Consider the following 14,039-nt stretch of genomic DNA (forward strand, 5'->3'; position numbering starts at 1 on the left):
CAGCCTGTTGTGCTTGTCTGAAAGTTGATTTGTGAACTTGTTTTTATCATTAAACAGAGATAAGGCATTCACAGTGTTACAATTTCTTTATTTCTTTTTTTTTTTTTTTCTGTCTCACATTTTGTTAATCCTCTAAAACCACACTTCCACTACTGATTATGGTAAGTTTGGGGCTAAATTTTGTGCTACTATTCCTAAAGCCACTTTAACCATATCCAAAAGTGGATTTCAATGAACAATCCCCAAAATGTCAGCCTTTCCTTTTAGGGGTTAAGCAGACCCCTGATGAAAATTTCAGTGTTTGTAGGTGCTGCAGGAGTGGATTATCCTTGGAATTGGAAAGTGTTTCCCCGTGTGAGGACAGAAATCATGCTCGGAATCAGTCTGATACCTCCAAAAACTCAACAAATAGAGATTAGAAAAGAACTGATACTGCAAGTACAATAAAAATAATGTCTGAATAATGAATATTATTGACTTCATTGAATTTAATTTAGGTGTAAGGGAGATCTTAAGCACATGAATAAAAGTACTTATTTCATGGAGAAAAGAGCAGCAAAATAGAGGAAATGGTTTCTCTGTTTCTCCCCATTAAGAACACTGAAAGAATTTAAGATTGGTGCAAAGAGGCAGTAATTCAGAAACACAAAGCTTAAATAATTTCCAAAGCCTACACATTTCTCAGGTTTTGTTGTAATTCTTCCACAAGCACAAAATAGAAGCCTACAGAGGCAAGATATTAAACTACCTTGAAAAATACTAAGCGATGCTCCATATAGTGGAAAGTGAAATAAAACTGCAATATAGAAATTCTGTATTGGCTGGGATTGGATGTTGCTTTCAAAAGCTGCATAAAATGGAAGCCATTAGCTTCTGGTTGCATTTAAACAGTGGAGTTATAAAACCAGAATGATAGAAAATTGTAAATTATAATCAGGCAGGTAATGGTACACGTTAGAGGAAGATGGTTCAGTTTGAATACCATGTTTGAGGAGATGTTTTAAAAAAGTATTCGTGGCAAGGGTAATCAAGTACTGGACTGCTGAGATATAAAGGCATTTTTGTCAGAGTACAGAGATTGCCCCTGGAAGCAGACCTTTTTTTTCTCCCTGAAATTTACCTTGAGGAGCTTGAAAACACATTCATTGCACTGAAATATTGCCACTTCTTCCTTCTTGGTAGAAAATCATCATTTCTGTCATTGGTAGATATTTCTCAGTGCTTGCTATTACTTACTTGAGAAATCAAGGGAAATCAAAATTATACATAAATGGTCATTAATACTCACTCAATGACAAGCCTTTTTTTTTTTTTCTCCTTACCCTGTGAAAGTTTTCTTAGAAAATGGAAATTGAAGCATTTGCTTCTGCCACCATAATGGGGCTGTCCCTGTGAATGACACGAGCTGCTGCAGGACTGCTCTGGGGGAAAGGCAGAGCCACTGCAGGGACAGCAGAGCTGCCAGCAGGCACAGGTGGGTGCCACTTGGAGGATCAAGTGTTTTTGAAGCAGGATCTGCTTCCTGTAATCCTGCCAGGTGGGGTTTAGGACAGGGACAGTCGGTGTTTGGAGAATTCTGTGTAATGCCATTGGTGTAACTTTGTCACCATCACATCGAAAATAAATAAATACCCATGGATATGTTGAAGAGAAGAAGATGTGCAATGGTTTAGCAGCCCAATGAGAGGGCTGGGGCTGCTCAGCCTGGGGAGGAGAAGGCTCTGGGCTGACCTCAGAGCCCCTTCCAGTGCCTGAAGGAGCTCCCAGAGAGATGGAGAGGAACACTGGACAAGGGCCTGGAGTGGCAGGACAGGGGAGAATGGCCTTAAACCGAAGGAGGGTAGGTTCAGATTTAGAAATTCAGCACAATTCCTGTCCTGTGAGGGTGGGCAGGCCCTGGCACAGGGTGCCAGAGCAGCTGTGGCTGCCCCTGGATCCCTGGCAGTGCCCAAGGCCAGGCTGGACAGGGCTGGGAGCAGCCTGGGACAGTGGGAGATGTCCCTGCCATGGCAGGGGGGAGAAGGGGCTGATTTTTAAGGCCCTTTCTGACCCTCTTCCATGGTTCCATGCACTGCAGTGCAGGGACACTTTGCACTGGTCTCTGCTTCCCTACAGGCAGCTCAGCAAGAACAGGCTGAGGGGACAAGAGGCACCAGGAGAGGGAAAATCAGATTGTCAGGTAGGAATGGTGGGAAAAAGGGGACACGGGAGTTAAGTTGTATAAATGATAATCATGTTCATAAATTACTGCACTCACAACTCCAGTTATCCTGTTTTCCCACTAATTTTGATGCCAAGCAAACAGGAATAAATCCTTTTCTAAAAGTATCTTCACCAGGACTGGCAGTGAAATGTCCCCGTGTGACCAGAGTCAATTGGAAAATCTTTTTGCCAATGACTCAAGTAATATTACCCAAGATAATTAATGAGGTTGGGGTACAAGAGGTATCTGATTCCTAATAAAAAAAGTGCTCTAGTCCCATTTATTTTATTTTATGTTCATGTTTTATAAGTGCACTCTGAATATGCAGTCCATGATTCAAACACCACACTGTTTTTAAGCTGTAAAATCGTATGCAAAGCCAATAAGTACAAAAATATGAATCTTAAAATTATATTCTGATATTTGTGTTGCAAACTTGAGAACTGATAGACCTGTTAAACTGAAATATCAGCCTTTCAACAGCAAGCAGTAGCAATAAACTGAACTATTTCAGTAACTGTAAACATAATAAAAATCCTCATGATGAATCTCAGAAAAGTTCATTTGATGAAACTCATAACAAATACACTGAATCCAAAGGAATGAATAATTCTGCCTTACTGATAAAACCTAGCTGACTCTTTTTTTTTTTTCAAGTGGCAAGAAGTCATGTTTTGCTGAGGAAGTGACAGTAAGAAGTCAAGGTCCAGGAAAATATCAAGATTTCTGTAACTGAAGTTCACCTGAACTGATATAAATGCTTCCAAATTGAAGGTGTATTGAAGAGCCTTTTTAGACTGTGCATTTGTTCTTGTGGCAATATTATGGTTGCTTAATTACTGGTATGGTTTGGTGCCAGGGTCAGATGATAAATGTGCATTATCAGGATTTGTACTTCAGTTTGGCCAAGCAAACCATTGGGGGCTTACAGCAATTGCCTCAGTATCAGATGGGGAAAGAGGACTAATTTTAAATATCCATGTCAAATTGTTTTAGTTATAACAGAGGAGAAACTCACTTGGTTTATATAACCTAATTAAATCAAGAAAATATTGTAATCCTTTTCAGAAAACACTGGGGGAAGTTGGTGTTTGTGACTCCAAGAATGACGTTTTCATGTTTGAGACAGTGAAATGTGGAAAGGTGCAGCTGTGAAGGAAATGTGTGTTAGCACAGAGGTGCAAACCAGCTCACACATGAAGGCATGGTGGTGAGAGCATGCTGGAGCTCAGATGACACCCTGAACGTTGTTCCTGTTGCTAGGGAGTGATGAATCTGCTCTTTAACGTGTTGGTTTTCCTTCTGAATCTATCCTGCTAAAATTTTCCTTCATTTAAGCTGTAAAATCAAATTCTCACTTCCTAGAGCCAAAAGCTGGAGCCCATTAATACTCTGAGTGAGCTTAAACCCATAGTTTTATAATTGAATTAACTTAAAAAGGTAAATATTCTCATTTTTCTGTAGTTCACAAGAGGTATTTTCCCCCTACTGTAGTGTGTTATCTGCAACATAATTTGGACGATCTGATTGCTTTGCTGCTTTTCCTGGAATGACAGATGATTTTGTGCAAGCTCTCAATTTTCCTTCCCAATTCCCCAACTTGAGGATTGTCATACCAAGCTTTATTGCCTTTGCAATGATTTTTTTTCCTTGGGAGGTACTATTTTGAGCACAGATTTTCTGTAACAGTGGGAATTATTATCTGTGACTAATAACAATCTCTGTGGAGCTTGTTATACAACGAAGAGTGATCATGTGCTTGAATATATTCATGTGATTGCTTGCAGCTACAAGTAGCTTAAATTTCTGTAAGTTGCTGCTTTATCAAAAATGATTTTTTTTCCCTACTGAAATAAGGTAAATTATTAAACTACTGCTATTTTAACTCAAGTTCAATAGCACTTAGGTGAACTTGCGTGCAACAGTCTAGAAAAATGTATGAATTAACAGTGGTTACTCTGGTCCTCAAACTGTTCTAACAGAATTTTAATTGTAATTTAAGTAGATCCTTCTATAGCTCATCTGTGTTTCTAAAATAACATTTCTTCAGAAGTGCCCCATAGATGTGCCAATCATAAGATACCAGTAGAGAAGATTTTACTTGGAACCCACTTTTATTCTTGTTAATTTATTTTTTAAACAGTTCTTGCTTGGTATAAATGTTCTGCGAATGAATGATCCTTCTGGGTGCAGTGTGGAGCTCTCCAGACCATCCAGGGCTTTGCAGGAAGATCAGAGTCAGGATGTTCTTCCTTCTGACGTGGCTGAATTTCATATTCTAATCCCCGTTCAAGTATTTGTGTAGGAGAAAACTTGAAGGCGAGGCAATCTGTAGTAATAAAGAGTGCAGAGCCGGTGGCTGTGTAAACATGAAGTTTATGACCTTGTTTTTTGTGGGTTTTTGTGGGTAACAAGATAATCTTTAAGGTCCCTCCCAAACCAGGCCATTCTGTGATTCTGTTACGCTGAATTTGTGCAGCTGGTAGACACATCTACTTTGGATTTGCTTCTGGTAAGTCAACCCTGAGGACGTAAAATAGAAGTGAAAGGGAACAAGAGGAGCTTGGTACTCAATACAAGATTGCAAAGAGATTGCAAACCACAAGGAATTTCTGTGCTGGGCAAGTCCAGAAATGAGGATGCTGGAGGCACCCCCAGTGCTGGGGCCATGTTGGTTCTCTGTAGAAATTGCACGTGGGATGGATTTGATGTATTTTGGAGGGCCTGGAGTAACAAAAGTGCTTGCTGACTGTTCAGTAACATTTCCTTGTGAGGCCACTTGCCTGGGCACTGTCAGCTCGTTGGGTACCTCATGCTGTCCTGGGAGAGGGGACATGAGGTTCTGGGTGTGCTGGGGAGGGGGTGGAGGATGGAGACTGCAAGCAGAGCAGGGAAAGCCATTAGAAAATAAGAAGTGTTTTCAAAAACTCTGTGAGGATCTGATTGCCATCTGAATTCTGTCACTTCAGAATATAAACACAGCCTGATTGTTGGAATTGGAGTGTTTCTACTGTGGAGTGTGAGGCAAGGTCAAAAAGCAGAGTGATCTGAGTTTTGCAAGTTAGACAATAATTTTTTAAAAATACTTTGACACAGAGCTATCAAAAATGGCAATTGAAGAAAAGAGGCCAGGGAAGAGGTTGTAACTGTGTATCCTTAACTGTATGAAGTTGTCAAACTGTAGAGTAACTTAATTTTAATGAAACCCTGTCCTGTGGTTCTGTCACACTGCTGGGGAGTGGAAGGCAAAGGACACCCTTCAAGCCTTGATGCTTTGTTCCAAACTAGGATGATGATGATGATGATGAATTCTGCCTCGAGGTTTTCCACACTTTGAAACCCTTAAGCCAGCCATGGGGTACATATGGACCCAGCGGAGTTGTGCCAAGGCTGGCTTACGAGGCATCTGCTGTGAGTCACCCTTGCTCCAGCAAAGATGAAAGCTGACATCAGCTCGTGCTCCTCAAAGTGGCTTCAAAGATGTTGTTAGAGGCTTCTTTTCACAGGGTCAGCCACTAAAATAACTGGATCTGCAGTGCTGCCTTGATTTGGATGATTTTTTATTTTAAATACTCCTTCAGTTGCCTTGATTGAAAAGTCGCTGGGGAATGACTGACACACAGTCTTGTCAAGCTCTTGTCAAGCAAAGATAAGTTTTAGTTGCCTAAATGCCAACCTGATGGCTTCAGCCTGCTTGTCCTGGCCCCACTGGTTGAAATTTAGGGAATCTGTTCACTTTGACAAGAAAACAAAGTCTCTGTTGACTTGCAGTGCTACCAGGAGACGATGGCAGCAAAACCACATTTTGACTTTGTGGGACAGCAGATGAGGGGCAAGGCTGCTGCTGTCCCACAAAGTCACAATCAGTTTTTGCTGCCATCATCTCCTGGTATGATGGGAATTTTTACCTCCTTTTCCCAAAGCTGTGTTTTTACACAGATGCTTTGCAGAACTGTGCTGGTTGTGAGTTGAGGAGGGAGACTGCTCTGGCACTCTTATGACTGGAGTTTCATTTATTATGTGGTATCCTGATAAATTACTCATTGATGCCCTGAGAGTATTTTCTGTGATCTGTGTCTTTTCTTTTGTATTGTTCCAATTATTTATTTTAACTTCCTTTTGTCTTTAAATCCTCTCAATGATAACACACGTTTCATCCATATGCATTTTTAATTCTTTGTCCCATGGACAGATAAATAATCATGTTGTCAAATCCTGCTTGTGTTGGTGTTTTTGAGCTGGTGGGAGTACTTTGGATAGCTCATTAAACTTAATATATAGGAAAATTTATTATAGATAAGGGGAACAATTACCAGAAACTAAATTATGAAATGTTTGTCAAAGTTGAGTAGCTTAAATATTGATGAAGTCAAACAGAAGAATCAATGGCAGTTACTGAGCTGGATTTTGGAGCAGCAGAGTACAACTTCATTTAGCATCCCAGTCTCTCCCCCACATCCTACATAAATCATGGAACTCATTTGAATATATTGGGTTCAGGGTTAGGAAACCTCACAAAATTTTCAGAAACCTGGTGAGTTTATCAAGGCAGTGTTTCCACGAGAGGCCAAAGACCAAGAACAGCATTCCTGATTTGTTCCACGCGTGTGGGATAAACTCTTCTTACCAAGCAGTGATTGCAGTACATGTAGTTTTGTGTGGGTTTTCTTTTTACCCTTCCTAACATAGCCTGAAAACAGAAGTCAATTTTTGTATTTGATAAATGAGTCCTGCAGCTCTGAAACATTTGGTAAATCAATATGCTTGTGTTTGATTCTCTCTGCAGTTGTGTTTTGTGTTATTTTCATTTGTGCTTTTCAGAGATGAACTGCAATTCTGAAAGGGAAGAATTCCCTTCCCACCTCCCCTGCCCTCCAAATGCCCTAACTGGGGGCTCAGGTGAGGGCTTGTCCCCTCATCTGCTACCTGCCACCTCTGGACTTTCAGTTTATTTTCATTTTTACCCAGTATTACCTGATAAGCTCTTAATTTGAAATAAAACTTGCATTTGGCATTGCAGGTATTCCCGTGTGCTCAGGAGTTACCATTCAAGGCTACAGGCACTGAATGGTTGGGTAGCTCTGAGATGTGTTGACTCTTTAGGTATAATGACATAGTTTGAACTTTTTTGGTGCATGCGTGCCTGAGAATGAAGAGACAAAAGGTAATTTCATACAAATATACTTGGAAGAAGTTTCAAGTTCCCAGTATGCAGCTGGGGAGTCTGGTCTAATCCCTGTGACTGGTGTGTGGAGGGATGAGAACTGCAAAAGCAGAGAACACTGGAAATGCATTTCTGCATCCTGTTCCCAGCACCACCCACCCCCCAAAGGAAAAAATATAACACTGTTTCCATGGAAAAATCAACATGATAGAGGACTGCTGGATAGCCAATACCATTTTTTAAAATCCAATTGGTTGCAGCTGTACTGAGAGGGAACAAATGTTTTGCTGCCTTTGCTGCCAAATAATAGATTATATTTGGAAGCATAAGACTAATGAAAAAATACAGTTCAGAAACAGAGTGATTGCCAAGCTTCAGGCGTAAGAAAAGAAACTGTTAGCTTGCTTTGTAAAGCAAACCTCAAAAATTTAGGGTGTTTTTTTTTAGATGCAGTGTAAAGTTAGATATAATGTTGTTTCCTGAGGATCCAGTTTTTCACCATGGCAGTGGTGCCAGGCTTCCTGCTCTCTGCTGGCTGTAATTTATTTACCCAGCAGCAGCAGCCATCTGCTTGGGGAATCATCGACCCAGGCTGGGGTGGAGGGGGGCAGCAAGGTGGGAGCAGTGACCGGGAGAGGGAATTGTGCTGTGGAGGGATGGCAGGCACGGTGTTCCTGCTTCCCTGGGTGTGTCCCACGCTCCCTGGCTCAGGTCACCTGTGTCCCTGCAGGGTGGCTGTGTGTGGCATGTGGAGCACACCTGGCTTAAGGTCCAGCAGAGGATCAGCAGCTCTTACAGCTGCGGTGGCTTTATCACAAGTGACCAACTCATTCAGGTATGCAGGGTCTGTAGTTTCATTATTTGAAATTATTAGATATGAGAACCAAAAAAAGAGAGAGTTATTCTCTCAAGCTCCTCATAATCAGACATGGAAGTGAAGTGTGTGCCATTAAATCTTGTTAGGGCAAACAAACAGGTTATTTACTTTTCAGTCATTTTCTCATTGTCATGAAAGGAGCATTGATTTGTATCTTTTAGAGATCCATAACTGGAGCTCAAATGGCACAGGTGGATGGCAGCACTTCTGCAGTGCTTTGGCTAAACTGAATCAATAATGCCATCTGACACAGAGCAGAGAAGAAATATCTTTACAACACCAAGCAATGCAATCCGATCCACGCTCGGGTATTGAGCGACTCATCAAATATCTGTGCAACAAGCAGGGATTGATTTCACAGTCCCTGCCCACCTGATGGGAACGTGTGCATCACTGAGCAGCGTTCATGCAAACTTCTGTCTGCTGAGCTGCTGGCAAGATGTAACTAAAACATGCTGTAGTTCATGATTTTTTCTTTTTTGGTGGTAAGATTTTACTAAAACATGCTGTAGTTCATGATTTTTTTCTTTTTTGGTGGTAAGATTTTACTAAAACATGCTGTAGTTCATGATTTTTTCTTTTTTGGTGGTAAGATTTTACTAAAACATGCTGTAGTTCATGGTGGTTTTTTTTTGTTTTTGGTGATAAGATTTTACTAAAACATGCTGTAGTTCATGATTTTTTTCTTTTTTGGTGATAAGATTTTACTAAAACATGCTGTAGTTCATGTTTTGGTTTTTTTTCCAGCTTGCTGGTGATGAATGATTTAGGAATTTAAGCCCTCACCTTTAGAAATCCCCATCTGTTACTGATGTCTCCTTTAGCAGCTGAACTCAGGATGATTCAAATTGCAGTCACCTCTGACCCAAGAGCTGTGTGTTACTGCACCAGCAGTATCCTTAAAAAGCATTATGTTTTATTTCCTCTTGGGAATATGTGCAGGCATTTTTAGAGTGAGAAATCAACTGAAGAGGTCTGGAGTGCCTGGGAGTTGTAGGTCAAAGATGCAACTTTCTGTTGGTTCCAAATAAAGATGGGATCAGCCCCTTTCCAGAGCAGCATCTGTGGTCAAGCTGAAGCCTGTTTGGCAGCTTGTTTCAGGGGCTTTCATAAAGAAAACACACACTTCCCTCCATCATAATGAAGCACCTTTTATACCAGATGTTGTTGGTATAAATAAAACTTGTTTATATAAATAAAATATATGTTCATGGGAAAATGTGCTGCTTTCACACTTTGAAAAGCTAGTGTACACCTGGATTCTAAAGCTGATATTGCTCCTAATACATATGGAATTGCTGCGAGCTGTATAAAACAGCTGTAAATTGTGTAAATAGATACATTCAAAAGAGCAGAATGATAAACAGAATTCCAAGACTTTCTTGGTTTTGTTTTTCACTTGGACACCCTTGAGTATGGACATTGTGCTAGATTTTTCATTTTGGACATGGTGCTTCCTAAATTAAAATTCACATGCTGAAAGCTTGCCTGTTGCAAATACTTGATTTGATTTGTCAACTATTAGTAGTATATTTTGGAACCAATTTAATTCTACTTACTGAGTGTTCACATGAATTTGTTTAGTGATATTTGAATTTTTTTCAAAGCTATCCTTGGCCTTCAGGCACAAACAGTCCTCAATGTGCAGGTGTTTAGCAGATAGAATAAAACTCCTGTAGAAGTGCAGGTGTGCACAGCAGGTTTATCAAGTGAGCTTTCTGTAGAACATAACAAACTGTGTTTTTCTGGGAGTTCAGAGGGAATTGCTGCTGTGGCTCTCTGGCTGCCCTCCCTCCATGGCTCTGTGCTGTGCCAGGGCTGTGCTGTCTCTGCCCTGCTGATTCCCTCTCATGGATGGCATCAGCTCACGGCCCACTCTGCGAGTGACAAGTGACACTGTGGTGCTGGCTGTGCTAGGCTGCACGAGCTGGATGAATTCACAGAATGACCGGGTTGGAAGAGACCTTCAAGATCATCAAATCCAACCCATCCTCAACCCCTCAACTAAACCCTGGCAGCCAGTGCCACATCCAGGCTTTGTTAAACACACCCAGGGATGGTGACTCCACCACCTCCATTCCAGAACTTCATCACTCTTCCCATAAAAAACTTTCTCATAATCTCTAACCTGTATTTCCCTTGGCACAGCTTGAGGCTCTGGTTCTGTCCGTGCTGCCTGGAGAGAGAGCCCAGCCCCAGGTGAGCACAGGCACCTTTCAGGAGGTGCAGGAGGTGTGCTGCAGCCTCCTTGGGCTGTGCCTGGTGCAGCAGGGCTGAGGTGGGACGTGCAGGGCAGGTGCTGCAGCAGTGCATGGCTGTGTCCCCACGCTGTCACTCTGCTGCTGGCTGTTTCTCCATGTGCCAGGGAGCCCAGGCTGTGCAGCTGACTCACGGGCTGACGTTGGTGTTCTGGCACACAAACACTTTGTGAAATGCTGCCAGCTCTGGCTTGCTGTGCTGCATTTATTTAAATGCCCAGAGCTTTGGAGTTCTTTTCCAGTGCTGGCAGGTTTGGTGGAGCTGTAACCTGTGCATCCCACAGCACTCAGCTTCCTAAAACTGTGGGATGGGCAAGTGTTTGAGGTGCTGCCTTGGCAAACCTCATGGAAAATTTGTTCATTTTATGCTGGTGTTAGGATAGGCAGAGAGGTGAAAAACGTCTTGTGAAAGCCCTTCCCACCACCATCACCTGGCAGGCTGTGTTTGATCTTTGCTCAGGATTTGCTGTGGGTAGCTGCCTCAGAACCGGGGTGTTGGTGATAAAGCAGCCCCCGGTTTGTGCTCGGTGAGTGGGGACATCAGCTGCCCACGTGGCTGGGTCTGACCTTCCCTGTCCTGCACAGTTACAGGGGCTGATGGGTGGAACGGGACCTCAGGATGAAACACTCCCTGTGGTCACTTGGGCTGCAATTTGGCCTCTGGTTTCTGCTGGTGTTCCTGCAGGTGTTCCTGGCCAAAATCTGCTCTCCAGCTCTGTTGTGCTGCTTTGACCACTGTCCCTGGCATGCCAGTCCTGAGCAATGTTGAAAATATTCCTACTCAAAACATCATTGGCATCACAATTTTTTTATACTTTCCCTTCTGTAAGGACCTTAAAAAGTTATTTTTCCTGCCCACACAGTGTTGTTTTTCTGAGCTTGCTTTCAGTTGAAAGGGACGTTCTGTGGCAATTTCACTTCCATTTGTGTGTCTGCTCTCTGCAGTGACTTTATTGACCACATAAAGAATGATGATTTTTTTTTATTATTTTTTTGTTCAGTAGTTCCTTCAAGAGACTCTTCTGAAGCTTGGTTTGATTTGGAGAGGGAAAAGGGCTCAAGATAAAAAACTTCCAGGTAAGCATACGTTCTTGCTTGCAGTAACATTTCTCTAGAATTTCTCCTGATTTGATCAAGACCTGGAGTATTTTTTCTTTTGTATTACCTGAATTTAATACATACTTTTAATTAATTTATTAAGAAGCTCTCATAGTTTAAACTGAGAACTTGTTCCCCTGGCAGAATGTAAGGAAATGAGGAACTGTTAATGTTTTGGGGTGAGTTGGAAATTCACCTTAGAGTTCAATGACTTGAACCCACAGATGAGATGTGGGCAATTTTTTCACTATTAGTTCATGTTCTTCTTTCTCTCAAACTCTCCAATTAAGCTTGTAAAAAATATTCCCTGGTACAGAAAAAAACCCCAAACAGCTATTCAGGCATTGGAAAGGGTTATGGCAACTGGAACCATCACCTTTTTTTCAACAGTATTTTTTCCCCTTCCTACATCCTCCAGTACAGCTGCTCAAAGGTCTTTAACCAAATATAGAATGGAAAGACATTCCAATATAGAATGGAAAGACATTCCAATATAGAATGGAAAGACATTCCAATATAGAATGGAAAGACATTCCAATATAGAATGGAAACCAATTGCCAAAGCATGGGACGTGCCATAAAACAGATTTTTTTTGCCTGGAGGCTGTTAGAGATGAGTGTGGAGCCTCCAGAGAACAAATGGCTGCGTGGATCAGCAGAGAGCTCAGCTCTGAGCAGGAGCTCTGCTTCCAAAGAGTTCTGCTCACACAAATGGGAGTGGTCATCCCACCCCTGATAAGAGGTAATGTGTGTTTTAGTAACAGTTTTAAGAAATCTTGCTTATTGTCTCTGGAATGTTAGGCCTTGCGGGTCTGTAGCGGTAGTTTGGGGAGCTGGCTGCAGCTGCTGAGCAGCAGCTCAATCTGTTCTGCTGCCTTTTCCAGGCAGGCAGCAGTGGCTGCCAGGCCAGCCCCAGGCAGGCAGGAGCTGTGGCAATACGGGCAGTATGGAACAGACTGTGGTTGAATGTTAGCATGCCTTTCAGGAGCTTCATTGACTCGGTTTCACTGCTGCGCCGAGTTAATCCATGCGGCTTCCAGCTGATCTGGAGTGATGAGTGCTTTTGTCTGCAAAATGCTTTCCAGACAGATTCCTAAAGCTGCCAATAAACAGAACCACAGGTGAAAAGTGTGACTGCTGAAGGGAAAGAGTGGGTGAAAAGGTGATTATTGGAGGTTGGAACCCCAGAGAAAAGATGAAACAGAAAACGAAATCAGTTTAAAGGCAGGTATAGACAACACTGGGAGAAGATAACAATTCCAGTTTCCAGAAGGATGCCAGTTGTCTTACAGATCCTCAGAGAGAGGACTTGGCCAGTCAGAGTTCTGGGAGCAGAAAAGTCCATGGTTTACAAGGTTACTTTGTTATCCAAGTTACTGTATATTGAGCATTCTCGACTTTACACAAGACTTAAATTTATCTTCATGCATTAATTATGAAATAAATCTTGCTTCAGTGTTATAAGCAGTGCTTCAGTGTTGTCACCATCTCTAGGCAGAGACCCCTACAATGGTGCAGATTAAATTGAGAACAGAATAAAAGCTTCCTGTGCCCAAAGCAGGGTCCTACATAAACCTTTAAAGCAAGGTCCTACATAAACCTTTCAGCAGCAGGGATCTCTGCTGTTTATGTAGGTGATGTCACCTCTGTAATTTTTTACCAGTTCCACCATTTTAGAGAAATATTCATGTGATAAATGGGAACTCCTCCTTCCCTCCCTCCCTGGCCCCATCCAGCAGTTATTAGTGAACCAGATAACTCCTTTACAGTGTGAGAGTACCAGAAAATATTAACCACCTCTGACCCACAGGTTCATATTAACATTTCAGAAAATGTCCAGAATTAACAGCATCATCAGTATAAGGATCTGACAGGAAAAATTTGTTTACTGAGTAGAAAAAATACACGTAGAAAATGTCTTTTGTGGCCTTGTTTCTAAATATACATACTTTCTATTTCACTGTTTTGATTGCTTTGAGCAACATGACTAAACTAAAATTTTGCACATCCCAACTGTAGCTTTTACAATATTTGTTGGGATGGGGTGAAAAATGTGCAAATCAAACCTGTCTGCCTTGGACAACGGGGAACAAATAGATATTACAGAAGTAATTGATAAATTGGGCAGGTCATTTGGACTGGTGACAAATGACAGTTGAGTAGGAGTCACTGCCATAAATCCAGAGGGACACTACAAAATACTGTCCTTTAGTGTGAACACTTCATCAATTCCTCTGTATTTAGATAAAAGGCTGAATAAAACCAATCTATATTTGTAACCTTGGATTAGAAGCATAAAGATAGTGCTGTTGTCACCATTTAATCCTGGTAATGCCCACACAGCCAGAATCAGAACTTTGAGATGTGTCTGCTCAGCTCTTTCCTGCTAGAAAGATCTTCAGAATGTATGAGATAGAGAGGAAGATTTGCTGTGCTCTG

Source organism: Motacilla alba, chromosome 4A (assembly GCF_015832195.1).
Source record: "Motacilla alba alba isolate MOTALB_02 chromosome 4A, Motacilla_alba_V1.0_pri, whole genome shotgun sequence".
Classification (NCBI taxonomy): domain Eukaryota; kingdom Metazoa; phylum Chordata; class Aves; order Passeriformes; family Motacillidae; genus Motacilla; species Motacilla alba.